General features: G+C 44.2%; 1 pseudogene; it reads right to left on the reverse strand.

Moving 5' to 3' along the window:
- Window positions 1–219: 219 nt before the first annotated feature.
- LOC142424025 (adenosylhomocysteinase pseudogene) lies at window positions 220–9,471 on the reverse strand (annotated as a pseudogene).
- Window positions 9,472–9,744: the final 273 nt, after the last annotated feature.

Here is a 9,744-nt window from a genome sequence, read left to right on the forward strand (position 1 = left end):
ATGTGGGTCCCCGAGCACTAGATGCAACGTGCATGGGCTTGGCCACTATTGCCGACTCCAGTCTAAAGACTAAGCGACCCTGGAGCTCATGGTTACCCAGGGGTGTCCCTCTCACAACTCCTCATCATGACCAGCACCTTGGGAGGGGTTTTCCCCTTGCCACACTGGGGACCGTATGAGGTCTGAGGGGCCAAAGCAGGGGCCAATGATAAACCAACCTCAAGTTAGTGCCAAGTGTTCTTGGGGAGAGTTAGGCCTGGCTGGAAGGTGGGGGGCAGGCAGGCTTTCAGTTTCTGGTTTGAAGGGGCTGTCATCCGGCAGGCCCAGTACTGCTTCCCAATCAGCTTGGTCAGCCTCACGTTCAGCCACTTCAGCCACTGCGTCACCCAACTTCTTGGGCAGGACGTGGACTCCAACAGGGTACTTGTCCTGGTGGGTCCCAGTTTTATCGGCACCAGCATCTGGTTGGTGAAGGAGTTGCTCATCACAAGCCTGGCTGGCCCGTGGCGCAGCCCAGATTGGCCAGCAGGCCCTCAGCCAGGAGGAGGACACAGGCAGGGCCTGTTCTTCAGCTGGGAGTGGTCCACCTGAGGTTTCATGTGTCCCTTCTTCACAGAGTTCCCATCAAGCCATTCGACCTCAATCTCCATGTCCAAGTGCCCGATGTTACACACAACAGTATCATCCTCCATCTGTTCAATGTGCCGGCCAAGGTCGACCCAGCCCGTGGTGGTAACGAAGATGTTGCCACTTGACGGCCTCGTCCATGGGGATTACCTCATGGGCCTCCCTGGTGGCCGGCACCGTGTTGACGGGCTCAATCTCCTTGATGATGACACATGCCCAGAAACCTCTCAGGGCCTGGCCACAGCCCTTGTCAATGTCACCATCGCCTGCTACCACTGCCCCTTTGTCAGCAATCATCATGCCTGTGGCGCACCCGATGCCATCCACCAGGGACTCCCGGAAGCCGTAGGGGCCGTCAAATGCGCTCTAGGGGAGAGTCATTGACGTTGATGGCAGGCACCTAAGGATCGCATTGGTTTTCATCTCGTACAGGTTGTAGACTCCGGTCGTGGTCTCCTCAGGGGTACCTCAAATGCCCAACCGGAGCTGTGGGTACTTGGTGTGAATGAGGTTGGTGAGGTCATGGCCATCGTCTAGAATCACATGAAGGGCCCGTCCTGGAAGTACAGGGTTTGCTTGATGGCCCCCAGGCGCTCCTCATCTTTTTCGCCCTTCCAGGCATTCGCTGGAATGCCGACCTTGGCAATGGCAGCTGCTGCATGGCCCTCGGTGGAAAAGATGTTGCACCTCAGTCCCAGGGCGGCAAGGGTCTCAGTAAGGACAGTTGTCCCCACGGTCATGTGCAGACACCTGGCAATGCGGGCGCCCTGAAGCGGCTTGGAGGCGGTGCACATCTCCCGCATGCGCATCAGGCCAGGCATCTTTCTCTGCAATGTCCTTACGGCCCCGTGAGGCCAGGCTGATGTCAGCGACTTTGTAGGGCAGTTTCTCCGTCCTGCTGGCGACGTTTGGGCACAGAGGGGTAAGGGTCCATTTGCTTTTCTATGTTTCAGAGGAAAGAATTTTTTTCAGGGAATACAGTAATGTTTGTCTTTACAGAGCAGAAAGGCTTTCACCAACGCTGTATTACTTTTTAATCTCAAAAGGGGATTATCAACTGGTAGTAGTTAACTATTGCAGAGAGTTTGACAATAAAGAACTAGGTATTTAGAGACATGGTTTCTTGTTAAAATATGTTTCTTCCCTAATTCTGTCTGGAGCACTTGAAAGGGCAATGCTATGGAATGGCTGTCAACATGACTTTCCCCTCAGGACTACACAGAGGTGACCTCTGAGGCTTCTACATAGCCTGCTGTGCTTCTGTAATGAAACAATGTTTGTCTAGTTTTCATGCTGATAGGAAAACTTCAGAATCAGAATAAGGATTTAGGCCCTATTGATCTGGGCTCACTAAGAACCATGGCTTTTTCAGTCTTATGGGATATACCAAGTCCCAAACATAGGCACCTCCATAAATAATTCGATACAGAGTATTTCTACAGCTGTGCTTCAGCGGATGGCTTTGTTTTCTTAGGCTTACAGGAACTTCCGTCCTTTGCAGTTAAAAAGCCAACCATGTCAGACTCTATCCACTTATCCTTCTTAAATAGGCCAGAGAGGGACTGTGAGGCTTAGATTTGAACCCCATGGTATCCTGGCTTCCAGTGGAAGAGAACTCAATTAAACATGTCACATGTTGGAGTCAGGAGGTTCTGCTGCCAGTGTGGCAAATGTTTTAGCTTTCAACTGAATTATTTAATTTGCAATAACGACACACTAAAAGACAGGTGGAAGCAGTGGAGCTGCATGCCTCACTGACCATAGATTTCAGTTCTCAGCCAAGGATGTCCCTGCAGACTTGCTGAACGCTGCATATGGCAGGCTCGGTCAGCCTCCAGACTCCTGTTTGGCTCTGCCCCCTCCTTCGCAGTGCTTTTCTGATTTCTCTATTGTACGTTCAGCTGAGGCTGCATGGCTAATGTCATCTTTGTCTTTGCACAATTTAGTTAAGAACAATGTCATGGGGGTGGCCCTTTACCTAATAGAAAGAGACACACAATGACCTATTGAATACAGTAACATTGGGCTTCATGGGAGGAATTTCTTCCTATCTAAGGGAGAACTTTTCTTCTGTGGCCATTGTTTAGTCATATTTTAGGCTTAAGGTAAAGATTAAACAGAAAAATAAATATACCTTCATTTTTATTCATATAAAAATTCGTATGTGTAAACTGGTCTTTTTACTTTTGCTTTTATATATTATTTTGATAAAGGCACTATTTTCTAATGTTATTAAATTCAAAAGTCAAAGAAACATATACAATGAACATTTCATGGTATTGCTGTGGATCAATTGGCTTGTTCCCTCCAAAAATTCACCACTTTTGAGTCCTTGGTAACCCAGAATGATCCCATAGGACAGAACAGTACTGCCCCTTTGGGTTTCTAAGACTGCCAATCTTCACAGGAATAGAAACGCTCATCTTTTTCCTGCAGTGGTTTTGAACCCCTGACCTTGCAGTCAATCAGCAGCCCAAGGGTTACCCTGGTTTCCTAGAAGCAGCAAATACTTCCATTTTATTTTGTGTATATTTCCAGCAATATTTTTTCCATATGCCCAATATGTTTTTCTGAATTCTGAAGCGGACATGGAGCTGGGGATACTATTAATAATGTCAGATGGATCTTGACTGGAAGATGAGAATATCACAAATATGTTTACCTGTGCTTTGTAGACTATGCAAAGGCATTCAATTGTGTGGATCATAACAAATAAAAGACACCATTGCAAAGAATGAAAATTTGAGGACATTTTTTCTTTTTAAAAATCATTTTATTGCAGGCTCATACAGCTCTTATTGCAATACATTCTTCCATCCATTGTGTCCAGCACATTTGTACATTTGTTGTCATTATCATTTTCAAAATATTTTCTTTCTACTTGAGCCCGTGATATCAGCTCCTCATTTCCCCCATTCCCTCCCTCACGGACTCTTTTTTTTTCTTTCTATAAATCATTTTATTGGAGGCTCTTATAACAATCCATACATGAGTTGTATGAAGCACAATTGTATATAGGTTGCCGTCATCATTTTCAAAATATTTTCTACTCGAGTCTTTGTTATCAGCTCCTCTTTCCCCCCTCCCCTCCACCCCCCTCTTGTGACCCCTTGATAAATTATAAGTTATTATCTTCATATCTTATACCATCTGTTGTCTCCTTTGGCCATGTTTATGTTGTTCGTCCTCCTTGGGGGAGGGAGGGGTGTTATATGTCAACATTGTGATCGGTTCCCCCCACCTTCCCCCTGTCCTCTTGGTATTGCTACTCCCATTTCTATTCCTGAGGGGTTTATCTGCCCTGCATTCCATATGTCAAGAGCTCTTATCTGTACCAGTGTACATGCTCCAGTCTAGCCAGATTTAAAAAAAAATCATTTTATTGGGGGTTTGTACAATTCTTATTACAATCCATTCATACAACCATTGTGTCAAGCACATCTGTACGTTTGTGGCCATCATTATTCTCAAAACATTTGCTTTCTACTTGAGCCCCTAATATAATCTCCTCATTTTCCCCTCTCCCTCCCCACTCTCCCCTCCCTCATGAACCCTCCATATTTCATAAATTATTATTATTTTGTCATATCTTACACTGTCTGACGTCTCCCTCACCCACTTTTCTGCTGTCCACCCCCCAGGGAGGAGGTTATATATAGATCCTTTTAATCGGTTCCCCCTTTCTACCCCACCTTCCCTCCTCCCTCCCACTATCACCACTCTCTCCACTGCTCCTGAGGGGTTCATCTGTCCTGGATTCCCTGTGTTTCCAGTTCCTGTCTGCACTACTGTACATCCTCTGGTCTAACCAGGTTTCTAAGGTAGACTTGGGATCATAATGTGGTGGTGGGGCAAGAGGAGGAAGCACTTAAGAACTAGAGGAAAGTTGTGTGTTTCATCGATGTTACAATTCACTCTGAGTGACTCATCTCCTCCCCACTACCCCTCTGCAAGGGATAACCAGCTGTCTACAGATGGGCATTGTGTCCCCATCCCGCACTCCCCCTCGATCATGATTATATAAATTTTTGTTCTTTAGTGCTTGATACCTGATCCCTTCGACCACTCATGATCTCACAGGCTGGTAGGCTTCTTCCCTGTGGGCATTGTTGCTTCTGAGCTAGATGGCTACTTGTTTACCTTTAGGCCTTTAAGACCCCAGATGCAATATCTTTTGATAGCCAGGCACCATCAGCTTTCGTCACCACATTTGCTTATGCACACATTTGTCTTCAGTGATCATATCGGGGAGGTGGGTATCATGGAATGACCATTTAGTTGAGCAAAGCGATCTTGTATTCAGCAAGTATATGAGTGGAGGCCCAATGCCTATTTGCTACCCTACTACTAAACCTATCAATATATTCACATAGATCTATTTCCCCTATAATCATAAAGATATTTACATATGTACATGCCTGGATTTAGGTCTCCATGTATGCCCTTTTCCTTCTACTTCTTTTCTGTATTTCATTTTGCTTTCCTCTTGTCCCACTACCATGCTAAGCCTTCATTTGGGTTTCAGTAATTCTTCTTGGTTACATTGCCCTCGATCACTCCCTACTAGTCCTCCAAACCCCTCCTTGCCATTGGTTTTGAATCACTTGTTGTTCCCTTGCCCCTGGGTTGGTTAACACCTCTTCCCTTCCCCCACCTCCCATTCTCTCATGTCCCCCCAGAACAGTCAGTTCCATTGTTTTTTCTCTAGATAGACCTGCAGAGATAATAATATGCACATAAAATCTTGACAGCACCAAAGTGACACATAAAAACAAAGTGATGATGGCAGCAACAACAAACAAACAAAAAAGCCAATGGCATACAAGATTTCAAAGGAAAAAAAAGGAAGGAAGAAAGGAAGAAAATTCTATTAATAGTTCAAGGTCTGTTTGTTGACCTTTAGGAGTGTATTCTGGATGAGTCTGTTGGGGTGCCACACCCTGGTCCCAAAGTCTATTTTTGATACTCCCTCGGGACTTCCTTGCTCTGCCCCCCCTGCTGTTCTATCGCATGCCTTTAGTGTTTTGCCTTAGTGTGGTGGGGTCAGCTCGGTCACACATCCCACACTGTCTCCAGTGCTGTCCCATGTAGGACCATGGGTCAGTGCAGGATGTCACATCTCACAGTGGGGCTGGTCATATGGTACTCTCTGTGCATTGGCCGCTCTGAGCAGGGCTATTGTCCTCTGAGCTTGGTGGGCCATGGTGTGCTCCACTCCCTTCCTCACCCTTCATTTGCTTCAGCTTCCTTCTGGATATGGTAGGTTGGTTCCTTTCCCTCACCAGACGGTCTATTTTCATTTTCTGTGGCACTCCCTTCCATGGTGGGGGTCAGGTTGATTCTGGTTGGGGCCAGACATATAGCCCAGTATTTTTATGAATTCCTCCACGCGTAACGTTGCCCTCCTGGTTTGGTGCATCATGGTGGGGTCTGTATGCACATACCAGTTCTGTGGGGACACAACCAATACTCTCCCCCTGGGTGGATTAGTGCCCTGTTCCCCCCATGTCATTATCTCAGTTTCTCCCCACCCCAATTCTCCCTCCCTCTTCTTCCCCCTTTCCACTTCTTTATGTTGGACTCACATGTACCTCCCTGGGTGTGGGCTGCCTTCCCCCTGACTGCCTCTGCTTCCACCCATTTGTTGCACGGTAAGTGTCTGTTCTTCTGTTCCTTCCCTGCTATTGTACTTACCTCAGGGGGCTGATGTTATACCTGCGCTTTTGAGATTGACTTATCTCGCTTAACATGATTCCTTCCAGCTCTTCCCATAAAATGACGTGCTTCATGTGATTGTCAGTGCTTTTCAGCTGTCTAGTACTCCATTGTGTGTATGTGCTAAAGTTTACTAATCCACTCATCTATCGATGGAAACGTAGGCTGCTTCCAAGTCTTTGCGATTGTGAATTGTGCTGCAATAAACATTGGAGAGCAGATGACTGGTCATGTTTTGTTACCTCCTTTGGGTATATGCCCCGTACAGGGATGACTGGATGATAAGGTGTATCAATTTCCATTTTCTTTAAGTATCTCCAGATTGCTTTCCACAGTGGCTGTACAAATCTACACGACCATCAGCAGTGGAGGAGGGTTCCTACTTCACCACAACCCTTCCAACACTTGTTGCTCTCTGATTTACTGATTTGGGCTAGCCTCAGGGAAGTTAGGTGGTATCTCATTGTTGTTTTAATTTGCATTTCTCTTAAGGCTAATGACCGGAAACCCTTTCTCTTATGTTTGTTGGCCATATGAATCTCCTTAGTGAAAGTTCTTTTCAATTCTTTTGTCCACTTCCTTAGGGGGTTAACTATTTTCCTCTTTTGCAGGTCATGAGGGTGCTGTAGATCTTAGTAATGAGCCCTTTGTCCGATGTGTCATTACTAAAAATCCTCTCCCAGTCTATGGGTTGTCTTGTCACCCTCTTTGTGAAGTCTTTTGAGGTGCACTGGTGTTTTATTCTTATTAAATCCCACTTGTCGATTTTCAGTTCACCTGTGTGTACCCTTCCCTATTGCAGTGAGTCTATGAATTTCCTTGGCCAGTGCTCTGAGGTTTGTCCCGATTCCCTCCTTGATGGTCCTGATGGTTTGAGGTTTTACTTCTAGGTCTATGATCCACCGTGAGTTTATTCTTGTGCATGAGGTGAGGTAAATGTCTTGTTTCATTTTTCTATATGTGGATATCCATTGTTTCCAGCACCACTTGTTAAAAAGGGCATCCACTTCCCACTTGATGGTTTGGGACCCTTGTTGAAGATCAGTAGTCTATATGCTGATGGTTTTATTCCTGGGCTTTCTATTCTTTTCCACTGTCTGGATGTCTGTCATTGTGCCAGTTCCATGTTGTTTTGACCACTGTAGCTGTGTAATAGGTATTAAAATTGGGTAAGGCGAGTTCTCCAACTGTGTCCTTCTTCTTGAGGAGTTCTCTGCTAATTCTGGATTTCTTCCCTCTCCATATGAAATTGGTAATCAGTTTTTCCAATTCTTTGAAGAAGGTTGTTGGTGTTTGCATTGGAATAGCACTGAACTTATAAAGTGTTTTAGTTAAGATTGTCATCTTTACTATGTTAAGCCAGGGGATGTTCTTTCATTTGTGGAGGTTGCTTTTGGTTTCCTGTAATAGGGTCTTATAGTTTTCCTTGTATAGGTTTCTAGTTTTTTTGTTGTTGTTAAATATATTCCTAGGTATTTCAGTTTGTTCTTAGCCACTGTGAAGGGTACTTCCTTCTTGATCTCCTCTTCCATGATCCTGTCTGATGTGTATGGAAAACCTACCGACTTCTGTTTGTTGATCTTGTATCCTGCCACTCTTCCATATTCCTCTATTGCTATAAGTAATCCTGTTGTGGAGCTTTTGGGGTTTTCAATGTACAGGATCATGTCATCTGCAAATAACGATAGTTTCACCTCCTCCTCTCCCATTTGGATCCCTTTGATCTCTTCCACTGTCTTATGTTGTTAGCCAGAACCTCCAGAATGATATTGAATAGAAGTGGGGATAGGGCACATCCTCGTCTTGTACCCTTTTTCAGTGGTATTGTTTTTGTCTTTTCTCCATGAACTATGATGTTGGCCGTTGGCCTTTCATAGATAACTTGTATCAGCTTAAGTAATATACCTTCCAATCCTATCTTCATGAGTGTCTTAATTAGGAATGGGTGTTGGATGTTGTCAAATGCCTTTTCTGAGTTTATCAATATTATCATATAGTTTTTATCCTTTTTCTTCTTGTTGTATATAATATCGATGGATTTTCAGATGTTAAACCATCCCTGCATCCCTGGGATGAATCCTACCTGGTCGTGGAGGATGATATGTTCTATATACTTTTGTGTTCTATTGGCCAAAATTTGTTAAGGATTTTTGCATCTATGTTCATTAGAGGTATTGGTCTGTAATTCTCTATACATGTGGGATTTTTGCCTTGTTTGGGTATCAAAGTTATGCTGGCTTCATAGAATGAGTTTGGGAATTTGTCATCCTTTTCTGTGCTATGGAATACCCTGTGGAGGATCTGTGTCTACTCTTCCCTGAATGCTCGGTAGAATTCTGCTGTGAAGCCATCTGGCCCGGGGGATTTTTTGTTGGTAGCTTCCTGATGACCTCTCTATTTCTCCTTTCGCTATGGATTTGTTGAGGTTCTTGACCCGTGTCTGAGATAATCTAGGGAGGGACTGGTTTTCCAAGTATTTATACACGTCATCCATGTTTCTGAATTCATTAGGATACAGATCTTCATAGTACTTTGTGATTATCCTTTTAATCTCATTGGGGTCAGTTTTAATTGCCCCTGTTTCATCCATCATCCTGGCCATTGATGCTTGCTCCTTTCTATCCTTGGTCTGATTCACCAGTGGTCTATCTAGTTTGTTGATCCTTTCATAGAATCAGTTTTTAGCTGCATTTAACTTTTGCATTGTTCTTTTGTCTTCCCACTGATTTAACTCTGCCCTAATTTTCATTATTTCTTTTCTCTTGCTATTGGAAGGTTGTTCTGAGGATTCTGTTCAAGTTGTTGGAGGATTTGTGATCATGTATCTGTCATACGCCTCTCTTCTTTTTTCATATATGCATTTAATGATATCAAGCTACCTCTGATAACTGCCTTTGCAGTGCCCCATAAGTTTTGATACGTTGTATTCTCATTCTCGTTAGTTTCTAGAGACTTCCTAATATCCTCTCTAATCTGGGTTTGTACCCATTCATGTCGCAGGAGATTGTTGTTCATCCACCAATTGGTTGTCCTTGCTTTTCTGGACATCCTCTTATTCACCTCCAGCTTAATGGCATGGTGATCTGAGAAAGACGTCTGAGTAATATCTATGAGTTTGAATTTACTCATGCTTGACTTGTGTCCCAGCATGCGGTCTATTCTGGAAAATGATCCATGTGGACTTGAGAAGAATGTGAATATTTTTGTGTTTGGATTGAAAGTTCTATAAATGTCTATAAGGCCCCATTGCCTAATTACATTGTTTAGCTCTATGGCCTCTTTGCTGAGCTTCTTTCCCAATGATCTGTCTTTCTCTGATAGCAGAGTGTTAAAGCCACCTACTATGATTGTTGAATCCGTGATTTCTTTTTTCATCTTTTTAATTATTTGACGAAATTTGCC

This window comes from Tenrec ecaudatus, chromosome 13 (genome assembly GCF_050624435.1).
Source record: "Tenrec ecaudatus isolate mTenEca1 chromosome 13, mTenEca1.hap1, whole genome shotgun sequence".
Lineage (NCBI taxonomy): Eukaryota > Metazoa > Chordata > Mammalia > Afrosoricida > Tenrecidae > Tenrec > Tenrec ecaudatus.